Source organism: Tursiops truncatus, chromosome 7 (genome assembly GCF_011762595.2).
Source record: "Tursiops truncatus isolate mTurTru1 chromosome 7, mTurTru1.mat.Y, whole genome shotgun sequence".
Taxonomy (NCBI): Eukaryota; Metazoa; Chordata; class Mammalia; order Artiodactyla; family Delphinidae; genus Tursiops; species Tursiops truncatus.
Window position 1 is genome coordinate 51,402,860 of NC_047040.1, and position 16,391 is coordinate 51,419,250.

The 16,391-nt window shown below is 37.1% G+C and overlaps 1 long non-coding RNA gene across 5 annotated transcripts in view; it reads left to right on the forward strand.

Moving 5' to 3' along the window:
• Window positions 1–16,391, forward strand: part of LOC141279165 (uncharacterized) — a 205,327-nt gene that overhangs the window by 150,752 nt on the left and 38,184 nt on the right. For all 5 annotated transcript variants that reach the window (XR_012333044.1, XR_012333046.1, XR_012333043.1 and 2 more), the window contains one exon: window positions 11,884–11,999. This is a non-coding gene — a long non-coding RNA (uncharacterized lncRNA). The remainder of the gene's footprint in view (window positions 1–11,883; window positions 12,000–16,391) is intronic.

Here is a 16,391-nt window from a genome sequence, read left to right on the forward strand (position 1 = left end):
GGTGAAAGAAAGCATTGCAGCAGTGATAAGGAGTCCAAAGAAGGCATTCAGATGCCAGCTACTGATCAGGAAGAAACAGAGAAAACTATGCAAACTATACTAGCTTCCTGCAAAGACAAGCAAAAATGTGTCTGCATCTTTTGGAGAGGGAGTGTTGCTTTAATATACGGCAGAAAGGCTAAGAAGTGAAATTTCAAATTCTACCATGTGACTCGGCGGAGAAAAGAAAGCTATTTTATCATAGTCATTCTACAATGCACAAAATTTAAACTCAGGATATTCTCATCTTTATCAGCAATAAGGTATGAGAGTAAACATAACCCATGAAAGCTTCCCTAATTAAGGAACCTTCCATCCTTCACATCTGCCTGAATGGGTTTCAGAGTCTCAGAAATGTAGCAAGATTTCCAGAAGCACGCATCTCTGAATACAGAATTTCTTCTTATTTTAACCCTTAGCTTCCTGAGCACAGGGTGGGGCACCCTATGGTAATTTGACCAGAAGTTGGCAGAATATACTAAAAGCTTTAAGGAGTGGCAACCTCAGAGGTGCCAGTGAGTCCAGCATGGAAAGAGGAAAACTCCCAAGAACTCCGAGTACTTGGGGCTCCAGGACAAGGCTGCTTAACTTGGTAATGGGTGGTCATCATCACAGTGATACCAGGGTGTATAAAAATTCCAAAGACTTTTAAAAGGCAGTTACAGCACAGACTGGAGCAATGACTAAAATTAGAATTTAGGGGCAACAGAGAATAGGTATGTTTGTTAGGAATGGCTCCCCCAAGGTGATGAGGCTGAAACCAGGGCTGAAAGGTGAGTCTGAGTTAGGTGAAGGAGGAGGAGGACAGGTGGAGGTGAAGTAATCTGTACAAAGGCATAAAAGCAAAAGAGACATGGCAACTTTGGGGCAAATGAAAGGAGTTCAGAATCTGCAGGTGTTCAGAATTTGCAGGAGGGTCGGGGCCACCAAGGGAGTGGTAAGTGAGATAAGACTACAGATATAGGCAAGAACCAGTTCATGAATTCTTTTTCCATCTTCTTTTGTTCCTATATAGATTTGCTTGACCTTGAAAGAACGGAATATCTTAAAAATCTAACTTTTGTTTGATATGCATAGTTTACTTCCTTTAATATAAAAAATACCCCATATTATAGAATTGACTGTAAATTTTCATAAAGATCTTACCATTTGTTTATAGTTCACCTATTTTTCAGTAATTTACCACGAAGAGATCAAAAACAATAACAAAAAATGGCAGAGCTTTAATCATGGTTGATTCTATGAACAGGTATGATTGAGGTTGGGTTAGAAAGGCCCCTTGTTCAGAAAAATACCACATCCCTAACAACCTCCAATTGCCTGTTATAGAACCTGAAATTGTCATTAGAGAGTTACTCTCTTTATAATTCTGAGAAGGAGTAAAACTGTTTTCCAGGCAAATCCTTTGGGACACTTTTGGCAACATATACTACTGCTGATCATGTATATAACTTATGATCCAGTTATTATACTCCTAGGTATATACCTACAGAAATAAGTATGTATGTTCACTAAAGGAAATGTACATAAATATTCATAGCAGCACTATTTGCTATAACTCCAAACTGGAGACCACCTAAATGCCTATCAGCAGTAAAATGAATATATAAAATGTATACTATACAGTAATGAGGAATAAACTACAATTGCAAGCTACAATTTAAATAAATCTTACATTTATTGAGCAAAAAAAAAGCTCACATTAAAAAAGTACATACAATATGATTCCATTTTTGTAAGTTTCAAGAACACGTGGTATTAGAAGTCAGGATATTGGAATTCAGACAGGAATTCACACAGGAATAGACAAGAAGACCAATAGCAAATGGCATATCATTGGTATAGTGTCTATCAACAGAGCTCACTACCACACCTCACCTTCTTCAGGTCAATGCTCAAATGCCATCCTAATAGTGAAGCTTCCTTTGAAAACTAGCAATGTCTGCTCTCTCCACCCCTCCCCCCTTCTTATTCCCCTTCTCTATTTTAGTTTCTCCACAGCAACTTAAAACCCTTTGACATACTATATATTTTACTCGTGTATCTCTTTATCATCTGTCTCCCATAAACTACACAAAAGCAGAGATTTCCTATTGTTATTCACTGCTTTATCCCCAGGGTATACAATGCCACCTATTATATAATAATTATTCTATATATTTTAATGTAATTGGATGCAATAGTTTTGAATACACAGACACAGATTCACACATATAAGGACATCTAAAATATGACCAAGTTGGCGATACAGATTAGTGGGGAAAGGATGAATTATTCAATAAAGCAATTTTGTTCCCTTTACCCAGCTTCTCTTATTCCTAAATTTGCCTAGCATTGAAAGAGCTGAATCCCAACAAATCAGATTTCTTTTAGTCTCTCATCCTACACATTATTCCCTTAATATCAAAAAGACACAAAGCTGTAGAACAAAGTCAGATAGTTTGTTAGCCATATAAATTTTAAAATATATCTCTTCCTTACATTGTACCAAAAAATAAATTCCAAATGGATTAAGGATTTGGAAGTGAAAGTGAAAATTTAGAATTAAAAAAAAAATAGAATTTATTTTAAAATTCCACATAAGGAAAAATTTCTTAAACAAGACAGAAAAAGTACAAATTATAAAGGATCAGGATGGTAACATTGACTGTATTAAAATTAAGAGCATCTATTCATAATGTGTACCTTTAAAAAAAAGGAAAAGTCCAAGTCACAAACTGGCAGAAGATATATATATATATAACCAACAGAGGATTAGAATCCAAAATATTTAAAGAAAATTTATAATTAACAGAAAAAGATGAATAAGGCAATATGAAAGTGGGCAAAGAACATAAATAAATAACCTTGTTATAAATCAAAGACATGCATATTAAAACCACATGGAGATACCATTTTTTACTTTTCAGTTTGGCCAAAATTTTACAAAGTTGGAAAACATCAAGTCTTGGCAAGTTTGGAGCAACAGAGCTCTCATCCATTGCTTGTGGGTGGGTAATTGGTACAATTACTTTAGAAAAAAACACCTCTGACCCAACAATTTCACTCTTAGGTATATACCTTAGAAAAACTGTTGCACATGTATATCTAGAGACATGTACAAGAATGCAATATAGAAGTTTTTCCCACAGCAACAAAATGCTGGAAACAACTCAAATATACATTAATCATAGAAGGGAAAAATGAATTTTACTGGAGTCACACAATGGAAAACTATACTGTACCACAATGCAAGGTAAGACCCACACTTCATGTGTCAGCCTGGATGAACCTTAGAAATACAATGCTGAGTGAAGGAAGGAAATCACAGAAGAGAGCGTGTGAATCTATTAAAATAGTGTTCAAATCCAGGCAAACTGAAGTAGTAATTTCTCTAGAGATGTAGCAAAGTGATCAAGAAAAGCAATGAACTGTTAATAAAAATGAACAGATTATTAGGAACCAAGATGGCGGAGTAGAAGGATGTGCTCTCACTCCCTTATGCGAGAACACCAGAATCACAACTAGCTGCTGGACAGTCATTGACAAGAAGACACTGGAACTCACCAAAAAAGATATCCCACATCCAAAGACAAAGGAGAAGCCACAATGAGATGGTAGGAGGGGCGCAATCACAGTAAAATCAAATCCCATAACTGCTGGGTGAGTGACTCACAGACTGGAGAACACTTATACCACAGAAGTCCACACACTGGAGTGAAGGTTCTGAGCCCCACGTCAGGATCCCAACCTCGGGGTCCGGCAATGGGAGGAGGAATTCCTAGAGAATCAGACTTTGAAGCCTAGTGGGATTTCATTGCAGGACTTCGACAGGACCGGGGAAACAGAGACTCCACTTTTGGAGGGCACACACAAAGTAGTGTGTGCACTGGGACCCAGGGAAAGGAGCAGTGACCCCACAGGAGACTGAATCAGACCTACCTGCTAGTGTTGGAGGGTCTTCTGCAGAGGTGGGTGGTGGCTGTGGCTCACTGTGAGGACAAGGACACTGGCATCAGAAGTTCTGGGAAGTACTCCTTGGCATGAGCCCTCCCTGAGTCCACCATTAGCCCCACCAAAGAGCCCAGGTAGACTCCAGTATTGGGTCACCTTAGGCCAAACAACCAACAAGGAGGGAACCCAGCCCTACCCATCAGCAGTCAAGCGGATTAAAGTTTTACTGATATCTGCCCACCAGAACAACAGTCAGCTCTACCCATCACCAGTCCCTCCCATCAGGAAACTTGCACAAGCCTCTTAGATAGCCTCATACACTGGAGGGGAGACAGCAAAAGCAAGAAGAACTACAGTCCTACAGCCTGTGGAACAAAAACCACATTCACAGAAAGATAGACAAGATGAAAAGGCAGAGGGCTATGTACCAGATGAAGGAACAAGATAAAACCCAAGAAAAACAACTAAATGAAGTGGACATAGGCAACCTTCCAAAAAAGAATGCAGAATAATGATAGCAAAGATGATCCAGGACCTCAGAAAAAGAATGGCGGCAAAGATCGAGAAGATGCAAGAAATGTTTAAGAAAAACCTAAAAGGATTAATGAACAAACAAATAGAGATGAAGAATACAATAACTGAAATGAAAACTACACTAGAAGGAATCAATAGCAGAATAACTGAGGCAGAAGAACGGATAAGTGACCTGGAAGACAGAATGGTGGAATTCACTGCTGCGGAACAGACTAAAGAAAAAAGAATGAAAAGAAATGAAGACAGCCTAAGAGAACTCTGGGACAACATTAAACGCAAAAACATTCACATTATAGGGGTCCCAGAAGGAGAAGAGAGAGAGAAAGGACCAGAGAAAATATTTGAAGAGATTATAGTCAAAAACTTCCCTAACATGGGAAAGGAAATAGCCACCCAAGTCCAGGAATGACAGAGAGTCCCATACAGGGTAAACCCAAGGAGAAACATGCCGAGACACATAGTAATCAAACTGGCAAAAATTAAAAACAAAGAAAAATTATTGAAAGCAGCAAGGGAAAAATGACAAACAACATACAAGGGAACTCCCATAAGGTTAACAGCTTATTTCTCAGCAGACACTCTACAAGCCAGAAGGGAGTGGCATGATATACTTAAAGTGATGACAGGGAAGACACTACAACCAAGATTACTCTGCCTGGCAAGGATCTCATTTAGATTCGATGGAGAAATCGAAAGCTTCACAGACAAGCAAAAGCTAAGAGAATTCAGCACCGCCAAACCAACTCTACAACAAATGCTAAAGGAACTTCTCTAAGTGGGAAACACAAGAGAAGAAAAGGACCTACAAAAACAAACCCAAAACAATTAAGAAAATGGTAATAGGAAAGTACATATCAATAATTACCTTAAACGTGAATGGATTAAATGCTCCAACCAAAAGACACAGGCTTGCTGAATGGATATAAAAACAAGACCCATCTATATGCTGTCTACAAGAGACCCACTTCAGACCTAGGGACACATACAGACTGAGAGTGAGGGAATGGAAAAAGATATTCCATGCAAATGGAAATCAAAAGAAGGCTGGAGTGGCAATACTCGTATCAGATAAAATAAACTTTAAAATATAGAATGTTACAAGAGAAAAGGAAGGACACTGCATAATGGTCAAGGGATCAATCCAAGAAGAAGATATAACAGTTATAAATATATATGCACCCAACATAGGAGCACCTCAATAAATAAGGCAATTGCTAACAGCTCTAAAAGAGGAAACCGACAGTAACACAGTAATAGTGGGGGACTTTAACACCTCACTTACACCAATGGACAGATCATCCAAAATGAAAATTAATAAGGAAACAAATGCTTTAAATGACACAATAGGCCAGATAGATTTAATTGATATTTATAGGACATTCCATCCAAAAAGAGCAGATAACACTTTCTTAGCAAGTGCGCATGGAACATTCTCCAGGGTAGATCACATCTTGGGTCAAAAATCAAGCCTTGGTAAATTTAAGAAAATTGAAATCATACCAAGCATCTTTTCTGACCACAATGCTATGAGATTAGAAATGAATTACAGGGGAAAAAAATGTAAAAAACACAAAAACATGGAGGGTAAACAATACGTTACTAAATAACCAAGAGATCACTGAAGAAATCCAAGAGGAAATCAAAAAATACCTAGAGACAAATGACAATGAAAACATGATGATCCAAAACCTATGGGATGCAGCAAAAGCAGTTCTAAGAGGGAAGTTTATAGCTATACAAGCCTACTTGAGAAACAAGAAAAACCTCAAATAAACAATCTAACCTTACACCTAAAGAAACTAGAGAAAGAAGAACAAACAAAACCCAAAGTTAGCAGAAGGAAAGAAATTATAAGGATCAGAGCAGAAATAAATGAAATAGAAACAAAGAAAACAATAACAAAGATCAATAAAACTAAAAGCTCGTTCTTTGAGAAGATAAACAAAATTGATAAACCATTAGCCAGACTCATCAAGAAAAAGAGGGAGAGGACTCAAATTCATAAAATTAGAAATGAAAAAGGAGAAGTTACAAGAGACACCGCAGAACTACAAAGCATCCTAACAGACTACTACAAGCAACTCTATGCCAATAAAATGGATAACCTGGAAGAAATGGACAAATTCTTAGAAAGGTATAACCTTCCAAGACAGAACCAGGAAGACATAGAAATATGAACAGAACAATCACAAGTAATGAAATTGAAACTGTGAGGAAAAATCTTCCAATAAACAAAAGTCCAGGACCAGATGGCTTCACAGGTGAATTCTATCAAACATTTAGAGAAGAGCTAACACCCTTCCCTCTCAAACTCTTCCAAAAAATTGCCGAGGAAGGAACACTCCCAAACTCATTCTATGAGGCCACCATCATCCTGATACCAAAACCAGACAAAGATACTACAAAAGGGACTTACCTGGTGGTGCAGTGGTTAAGGGTCCGCCTGCCAGTGCAGGGGACACGGGTTCGAGCCCTGGTCTGGGAAGGTGCCACATGTCATGGAATGGCTGGGCCCCTGCGCCGCAACTACTGAGCCTGAGCTCTGGAGCCCGCGAACCACAACTGCTGAACCTGCATGCTGCAGCTACTGAGGCCCACGTACCTGTAGCCCGTGCTCCGCAATGAGAGAGGCCACTGCAGTGAGGGCCCTGTGCACCAAGGCGAGGATTGGTCCCTGCTCGCTGCAACTAGAGAGTTCCCACTTGCAGCAATGAGGACTCAATGCAGCCAAAAAAAAAAAAAAAAAAAAATTCATCCATGAAAAAAAAGATACTACAAAAAAAGAAAATTACAGACCAATATCACTGAAGAATATAGATGCAAAAATCCTAAACAAAATACTAGCAAAGGGAATCCAACAACACATTAAAAGGATCATACACCATGATCAAGCGGGATTTATCCCAGGGATGCAAGGATTCTTCAATATACATAAATCAATCAATGTGATAAACCATACTAACAAACTGAAGAATAAAAACCATATGATCATCTCAATAGATGAAGAAAAATCTTTTGACAAAATTCAACACCCATTTATGATAAAAACTCCAGAAAGTGGGCACAGAGGGAACCTACCTCAACATAATCAAGGCCATATATGACAAACCCACAGCAAACATGATTCTCAATGGTGAAAAACTGAAAGCATTTCCTCTACGATCAGGAACAAGACAAGGATGTCCACTCTCACCACTATTATTCAACATAGTTTTGGAAGTCCTAGCCACGGCAATCAGAGAAGAAACAGAAATGAAAGGAATACAGATTGGAAAAGAAGAAGTAAAACTGTCACTGTTGCAGATGACATGATGCTATGCGTAGAGAATCCTAAAGATGCTACCAGAAAACTACTAGAGCTAATCAATGAATTTGGTAAACTAGCAGGATACAAAATTAATGCACAGAAATCTCTTGCATTCCTATACACTAATGATGAAAAATGTGAAAGAGAAATTAAGGAAACACTCCCATTTACCATTGCAACAAAAAGAATAAAATACCAAGGAATAAACCTACTAAGGAGGTAAAAGACCTGTACTCAGAAAACTGTAAGACACTGATGAAAGAAATCAAAGATGACACAGACAGATGGAGAGATATACCATGTTCTTGGATTGGAAGAATTAATATTGTGAAAATGACTATACTACCCAAAGCAATCTACAGATTCAATGCAATTCCTATCAAATTACCAATGGCATTTTTTACAGAACTAGAACAAAAAATCTTAAAATTTGTATGGAGACACAAAAGACCCCGAATAGCCACAGCAGTCTTGAGGGAAAAAAACGGAGCTGGAGGAATCAGACTCCCTGACTTCAGACTATGCTACAAAGTTACAGTAATCAAGACAATATGGTACTGGCAGAAAAACAGACACATAGATCAATGGAACAAGATAGAAAGCCCAGAGATAAACTCACGCACCTATGGTCAACTAATCTATAACAAAGGAGGCAAGGATACACAGTGGAGAAAAGACAGTCTCTTCAATAAGTGGTGCTGGGAAAACTGGACAGCTACATGTAAAAGAATGAAATTAGAACACTCCCTAACACCATACACAAAAATAAACTCCAAATGGATTAGAGACCTAAATGTAAGACTGGACACTATAAAACTCTTAGAGGAAAACATAAGAAGAACACTCTTTGACATAAATCACAGCAAGATCTTTTTTGATCCACCTCCTAGAGTAATGGAAATAAAAACCAAAATTAACAAATGGGACCTAATGAAACTTCAAAGCTTTTGCACAGCAAAGGAAACCATAAACAAGACTAAAAGACAACCCTCAGAATGGGAGAAAATATTTGCAAACAAATCAACGGAGAAAGGATTAATCTCCAAAATATATAAACCACTCATGCAGCTCAAAATTAAAAAAACAAACAACCCAATCCAAAAAGGGGCAGAAGACCAAAATAGACATTTCTCCAAAGAAGACATACAGATGGCCAAGAGGCACATGAACAGCTGCTCAACATCACTAATTGTTAGAGAAATGCAAATCAAAACTACAATGAGTTATCACCTCACACCAGTTAGAATGGGCATCACCAGAAAATCTACAAACAACAAATGCTGGAGAGGGTGTGGAGAAAGGGGGACCCTCTTGCACTGTTGGTGGGAATGTCAATTGATACAGCCACTATGGAGAACAGTATGGAGGTTCCTTAAAAAACTAAAAATAGAACTACCATACAACCCAGCAATCCCACTACTGGGCATATACCCTGAGAAAACCATAATTCAAAAAGAGTCAATATACCACAATGTTCGTTGCAGCTCTGTTTACAATAGCCAGGACATGGAAGCAACCTAAGTGTCCATCGACAGATAAATGGATAAAGGAGATGTGGTACATATATACAATGGAATATTACTCAGTCATAAAAAGGAATGAAATTGGGTGATTTGTAGGGACGTGGATGGATCTAGAGACTGTCATACAGAGTGAAGTAAGTCAGAAAGAGAGAAACAAATATCGTATATTAACGCATATGTGTGGAACCTAGAAAAATGTTACAGATGAACTGGTTTTCAAGGCAGAAATAGAGGCACAGAAGTGGAGGACAAAGGTATGGACACCAAGGGGGGAAAGTGGCGGGGGTTGGGGGTGGGGGTTTGATGAATTGGGTGATTGGGATTGACATGTATACACTGATGTGTATAAAATGGATGACTAATAAGGACCTGTTGTATAAAATAATAAATAAAATTAAAAAAAAATTAAAAACAAAAAAAACAATGAACATAACTGTGTAATTGTTACCCCAGGCTGAGGGAAGTATCAATAGTATGGCCATAAGGACAAGGGCTGACCTTTCTGTTTGGGGATTAAAAAAAATTCTTATATTCTCTTCCATTGGCAAAATTTCTCTCTATAAAATACCAAAACAAAACAAAAAACATGGTTTAATTTGAGGTTTTTTTTGAGATGCCTTCTACCATATAGCTTGCCCCACACGCTTCACAATTAAATTTTCTAAACATGGTAGGCAGTATTATTTCTTCCCCATGAAGGGGCTCAGTTAACTTATGGTCCTGGTGTGTTGAAAGGCTAAAATGACTTTGCTCCCCCTCAAAGTTGTAATTATGTAATAGTTCCTTGTAAAGGAAATTGATGTGATCATGTCTAGCTAGCAGGAAATTTAGCAGATAAGTGGTCAGACCATTACACGCAAGCTTTAATGGACCGGCAGCTGGATACCTAGCTTCCTGTATCATGATCCTCTATTTTGCTTCACAGACTCTAGATTTTGTCTTAGTACCACTTTCGTATCATCATCACATATTATTTTAATTACTTTAAAATATTTAAATCATTATAAAATATTAAAATAACTATTAAAAACAGCTTAGCAAGCAAGGAAAGAGAAATTTTACACAACTTCAAATGTGGAACTTGTAAACTTTTATTGGCCAAAAGGTGCTAAATAACTACAGCAAGGAATTTTCAAACCATAGCAACAACAACTAAAGCACTTTAAAAAAAAAAGAATTATTAGCGATACTATATCTGTAAACTACAGCACAAATTTATAGCCATTAATTCTTGTAGAAGGAAGTATTATCTCCCCTTTCTGTATTTGAAAAGAGAAAAAGATCAGTCCATAAAAGCACTAGAATTATTATTGAATCTCCATAAAACCTAGGGAGCACAATTTTCATGTCTTTAAGTCATAGAAAATTTCACTGGATAGTTGGTATGGACATAAATACAAACATAAATCACTATTATATGTTATCTCTCAGATATCAAAAAAACAAAAACAAAAACAAAAACCCAAACCACGCATATCTCAGCACACAGTTATTGTATTTAGGTTTGGGGAATTAAAATTCCTATTTTGGGTATACAAAGGAGATGTTTAAAAGGGTTTTGAGAGACAAAACCTATAATGGTATGAACTCCAAAATCTTGTTTTCAACTTCTTTGCTACTGTCTAACCGTGAGATCTTGAATAAGTAATTTTACTTTTGGGGACTCTGTTTCCTTATCTAGGTTCTCTCTTACGGTTGCTTCCACTTTAATATTCTATGCTAAATTTCATAGTTTGTCTTTACTCTTAACTAAAAGACATGTTATTTAAGGATGTAACACATGTACTTGGCAGGGGTGGGAATGGCAGTACTGTGAATCATTGGAGGGTTCATCCTGAGATACTAACTTTTTTTAGGATGCCTTATGCCCAGCAATTTATCTAGAGTAGGTGCTCCACAGCTATTTTAAATAAATGAGTGAATGAATGAATGAATAGTTTAAACTTGGTGAAGCTACCAAAGCTTTCAGTGGTTTGACTGAAAATCTGTGATTTTTACTTCATTAAAATATTGTAGCAAATTCTATGCATGAGTTTTAAATTATCTGATTTTCCTTGGGAAAATTTTTTAACTCCTTACCTATCCAAACCTTCTGGCCTACCCACAGACTAGCATTCTAAAGAAATGGAGTTTTGAAACAGTTGAAAGAAACTAATTAGAAAGCAGAAATTTACTTTTCATATTAGCATTTTATTGCCCAGCGGACATGCCTTCTACCCACTCACTAAACAATCTTGGGCAAGTCAATTCTCCATCTTGGGTCTCTGGAAATATTTGAAAACTGGGAATAAAGATGTTGACCTATTTTGAGGAGGAAACAGCTAACAAGCCATAAAGATCAAAATTCATCAGTAAGCCTGTGGAAGGCTAATCTCTAACATCAGTCAGTGAGAGTTATTTACTTGGTTGTTTCCTTTGGGGAAAGCTTCTGGAAATGAAACAGTACCCATTATGAATATGGGTTTTTTCCTTCCAAGGTTGCCAAAGTTTGTTTTTTTGGATTGTTGTTTATTGTGGGTTTTTTTTTTTCTCCTAATTTTCTTACAGAGTTTTGGAAGTAAGATCATTATCCTCGTGGCATAGCTGCTTGGTAGCAGGTCAAGATTTTGTTCATGACTCATCAGAAGAAATAATGAGGAGGTGACTAAACTTAAAGTCCAGAGGTAGGTTCTTTGTGCAAAAAATTTTGGTGCTGAATCTTTTTTGTTTTCTTCTCTCTGTCAGTTGAGACAGAATATTTCTGGATGATTATTGCTAAATTTTGGATTAGACACTTTTTAAAGACATTAATACAAAGTTATGGAAATATTATATCAAAAAAAGATCTGATTGTTATAAAGATCATACCTAGTTTTGATGAAACTAGTTTCTCTTTCCTTACAGGTTTTACTGACCATGGAAATTAATCTTAACATCTGTTAAGGTCATTTGCCTTGTCAAATAATAAATTATCAAATAGCAGGGCAATAAAAAAGTGACGATTGCCTGTACGTGGTGCACCACATGGCCCAATTCAGTACTAATATAGGGAATGCCACGGGGTTGGTAAACAGTAGGCATAATGTGGCCTGTGTTAACAAGAGTGGGTTTACTTTCTGTCTAGCAGTGGAAATACAAAGTCATATAATGACAAATTTAGGCCTCACAAAGATGAAGCTAATAGCATTGGGCATTTATTGCAAAGGAACTTAAATCTTTCCAAATTAAACTCATGATGCATTTTAATCACTTGGTTAATGTTGGTAAACGATTATGCCTCAAGCCATTAAGATAATGATCATTATTAGCAAGAGTCTGTTTTTACAATGTTTCTAATGTTTAAAATTAATCTAGAAGTCACGAGCCATTAAGTCATTTCACCTGCAGCAGAGTTTACAAGATGTGCATATTTCACATAACTTCAATTTAAAAACAAAGCTAAAAAGGCAACGGAAAAATACACAAGAAAATCAAGCTGTTAACAGCGCCACCACGTGGCCAACCTCAAAATTCCATGTAGAAGCAAAAGTGCAAATACGCCAAGGAAAATAGGTATGTGTAAAAAAGAGACCACAGTAAAAACCTCAGATAGATGCTGGTATTGACCTGTAATGAGTCTCAAAACTCTAAGAAATCAACTTCCAACTCTCTCGAATTACAAGGTTCAGCTGGGAAACCACTACAAATCAGCTGTGGGTTGCCAGAGGGCCTGCAATTGGCAGAACTTGAATCACAGATGAAGATTAGTCCCTTAAACAGGAGTTCCATTTTCAAATGTAAGAAAAAAAATGTATGCTAGAGTGATGGGAAAGAGTTGACCATTACATACAAGATGGTGTCAGCTCCCAGCATGAAGAATTAAGTGTGAACAAAAGAGAAAATTATTGTACAGAACTTTTAAAGCAGGTCTCCTATAATCTGAGAAGTATGTTATCCTCTCTGGGTGTCAGTTTACACATCTACAAAATTTTTGAATCAGACTAGATGATTTCTAAGGGACTTACCAGGCCAGAAATCCTGTGGCAAGGATCACTTCCAAGTATGTGGCTCAACAAATTTTATGCAAAGATATGCATATAAATTCTTGTATAGAATGGGATTGTACTCTAATAGTCTAATTAATAACATATATAAATTGAAGTAAAACACTGAGGTATTACCAGAAAAATGAAAAATTGACATATCTCCTAACTCCAGAAAAAATTAATTTAGAAATAATTCTTACAAGTAATGTTTAAAACATTTATTCATTCATTCATATATCAAGTGTATCTTGATTTCCACTGATGTGCCAGGCATGGTACTAAGTTCTAGGGATAACAGCATATCTTAGAAACTATTCTCCCAGTAGGGAGAGTATCAGTGATGGAAGGAACTCAAAACTGTGTGAGGCTAAAGGAGACATGGGTTGTAAAAGAATGAAAAATTAGATCAGTTTCCAAGAAATATGTAAAGTCAATCTATAGACTAAAGTATCTGACCCCACCCATGTGAGCTGTCCCTGGAAATGCTGTTTTCATTCTTAGGCCAAGCATCATAAACTGAAGGCCAGCTAATCAAACAAAAATGACTAAGGCAATGATGAGTTTGAATGACTAATGGGAGAAACTTAAGAGGAGCTAAATATAAACCATCTGACTCTATAGAGGGACTAAACCAGGCCTAAGAATAGAACATTGATGAGGGGGTTGGTATTGTTTTCCAGGACACATAGAGATAACCATGGGAGTGAGTTAGGAAGAGGAAAATTTAGGCAGTGTCAGAAAGAAAGCTTCCTGTCAGAGAACGTCATTAACTGAATACCATTACTCAAAGAAAATGTTAGACTTTCCACTGGTTGCTCTGTTGGGAGCCCACTGACTGGAGCTCTGGGGTGTGTATTTTTAGTCCCCCAGGAGGACAATGGGCTGGACCCCTCTCAGCCTCTCATTTACACTCTGCCAATGCTAAGGATAGGAATGGAAAATCACCACAAGAAGGGGTCAAGGAAAAGCAAGTGTGTTCTTACTGTAATGTGGACATAGATTATGGAGTGTTTCAAAATTACAAACTACCCAATGAAGCCATTTTCTCCCCTTCGCTTGCTGTTTCTCTCCCATTGGTTTGGATCAAGGAGGTAAACAGGCCCAATACTCTACTTCCCTGAGAAGACAACTGAATTCCAGTCCTTCATGCCATTAACTGGACATAATACAGGAGATGTTGTTTAAAAGAAGTCACACTTGCTATTTAGAACAATTCAAATTCCTGGTTCTCTTTCTCCTGTCCTGAAATAAGGAACTAATGCAGAAAAAGTCACCTGGCCAAGGTGAGTGAGTTCAAGAGCATTCAGTCTGTCGTCTGTCTGATTTCCTCTGACTTGTCTGCATCCTCATGCTCCATGACAATGACCTCCAGGGAATCAGAATGTTTTCTGATCCTGTTGGACAGGTACAAACTCTCAATCAGCCCAAACTTGCCTCTAATCGGACCACACCAGAGAGGCACAGACATTAATTATCTTCTATTGCCTTTTTTAAAGGGCAGGAAACATAAAAACTCTGTTGTTTCAGCAACTGCCCTTTGGGGTCTGTGACTAGACACCTCTGCTTGGCTGCCATTCCCAGAGTGGGGATCGGAGACCAGTTGTCTTATTCTCATAACTTCTGCCTTGTGGTTTGGACCTTGGCTCTTTCAGTTACTTATGTGACTTCCGACTCTAACCACCTGCCTTGTTTCTAGACTGACAACTGGCTGCGCTGTTTTTGGTTTCCTGGCTTTTTTTTTGTTGTTCCTCTCTTAGACCTAGGCTATGACCTTGATGTTGACTTGTAGAACTTTGTCCTAACCTTTGCTTTGATTTAGGGGATAATTTTTAAAAAATTGTTTCAGGCTTAATCTGCTCAACTCTGCTGGGACAAAACCTTTTTCTAGTTGTCAAACCTGTACCTAAGTATTCGTCACGTGGAAACCTCTTTTTCTTTTGCCATTCTGAATATAAAGGAATCATTGCAATAATAGTGATATCTCTGCTGAAGTAATATAGTTTAAGTTATCATTTAAACCATAAGTTATTAGTTATTATTACAGTAGTCACTTTTGCAGGTAAGGGTTTTTTTTTTCTTTTACTACTTATGCTTTTTATTATTTTTTTCAAAGAATTGTGGTAGTGGGATTTTTTGGTTTGTTTTAATATGAGTGGTTAGAAATATAGGTTCTAGAATAATCATATAACTGATATATCCAATTGGTTTACTATGGCATTAGTCATCATAACTTATTATGTATACTCTATAATTTTCTTGCCTAAGTAAATTATCGTTATTTCTTTTAAGTACAGCTGGCATTCTCATTTTTCCTCCCTCTATAATTTAGAAATTTTGATCAACAGACAGGTAAATAGATGGTCTTTCTTGATGAGTTATAATTAAAGTACCAAACACTTACTTATGTCAGGAAATAGATTGCCTTAAAATATACCTATGAATATGCCTGAAGAGGACCCATATGACTTCAGTAGCAGAAAGTACTTATAATAGAAAATTGCAGTTCTAAACTATGGTGAAGTAGAAATACTAAGGCTCTAACACTTGCTAAAATTATGACACAACTTATAGAGATTCTCTGATTTATAGAAATGTCAATTAATTCCCCTCCTTGTTCTCAGCTGCTTCCGGAGAGCAAGTTGATAAGAATGTCACCAGTTAACATGTCTGCCTAATGTTTCCTTGGTAATCTGGTTTGATGTCAGAGCATATCTGTAGGGTATGGAAGATATAATGACTTGTTAACCCATACATGCTCCCCTACACCATAAATTTGTGACATAGGCTTCCAGGCTACATGGATTTTGGAATTCTACCTAATCCAGCAATTTTTCACCCAAGGTATGAACCATAGATCAGAGGTCAACCTAGTCATTTGGAACTGCATGGAACCAAACCAAAAAAAAAAAAAATAACAAAAAATATTCTCACCTCTAAATCATCATGCTATACTTTTTTTTTGATTAAGCAATAAGTAATATTTAGAAATCAAAGAATTTGTAAATAACAGATCCTAAATCTGAATCTTATCATCTTAGACATAGGAATTGG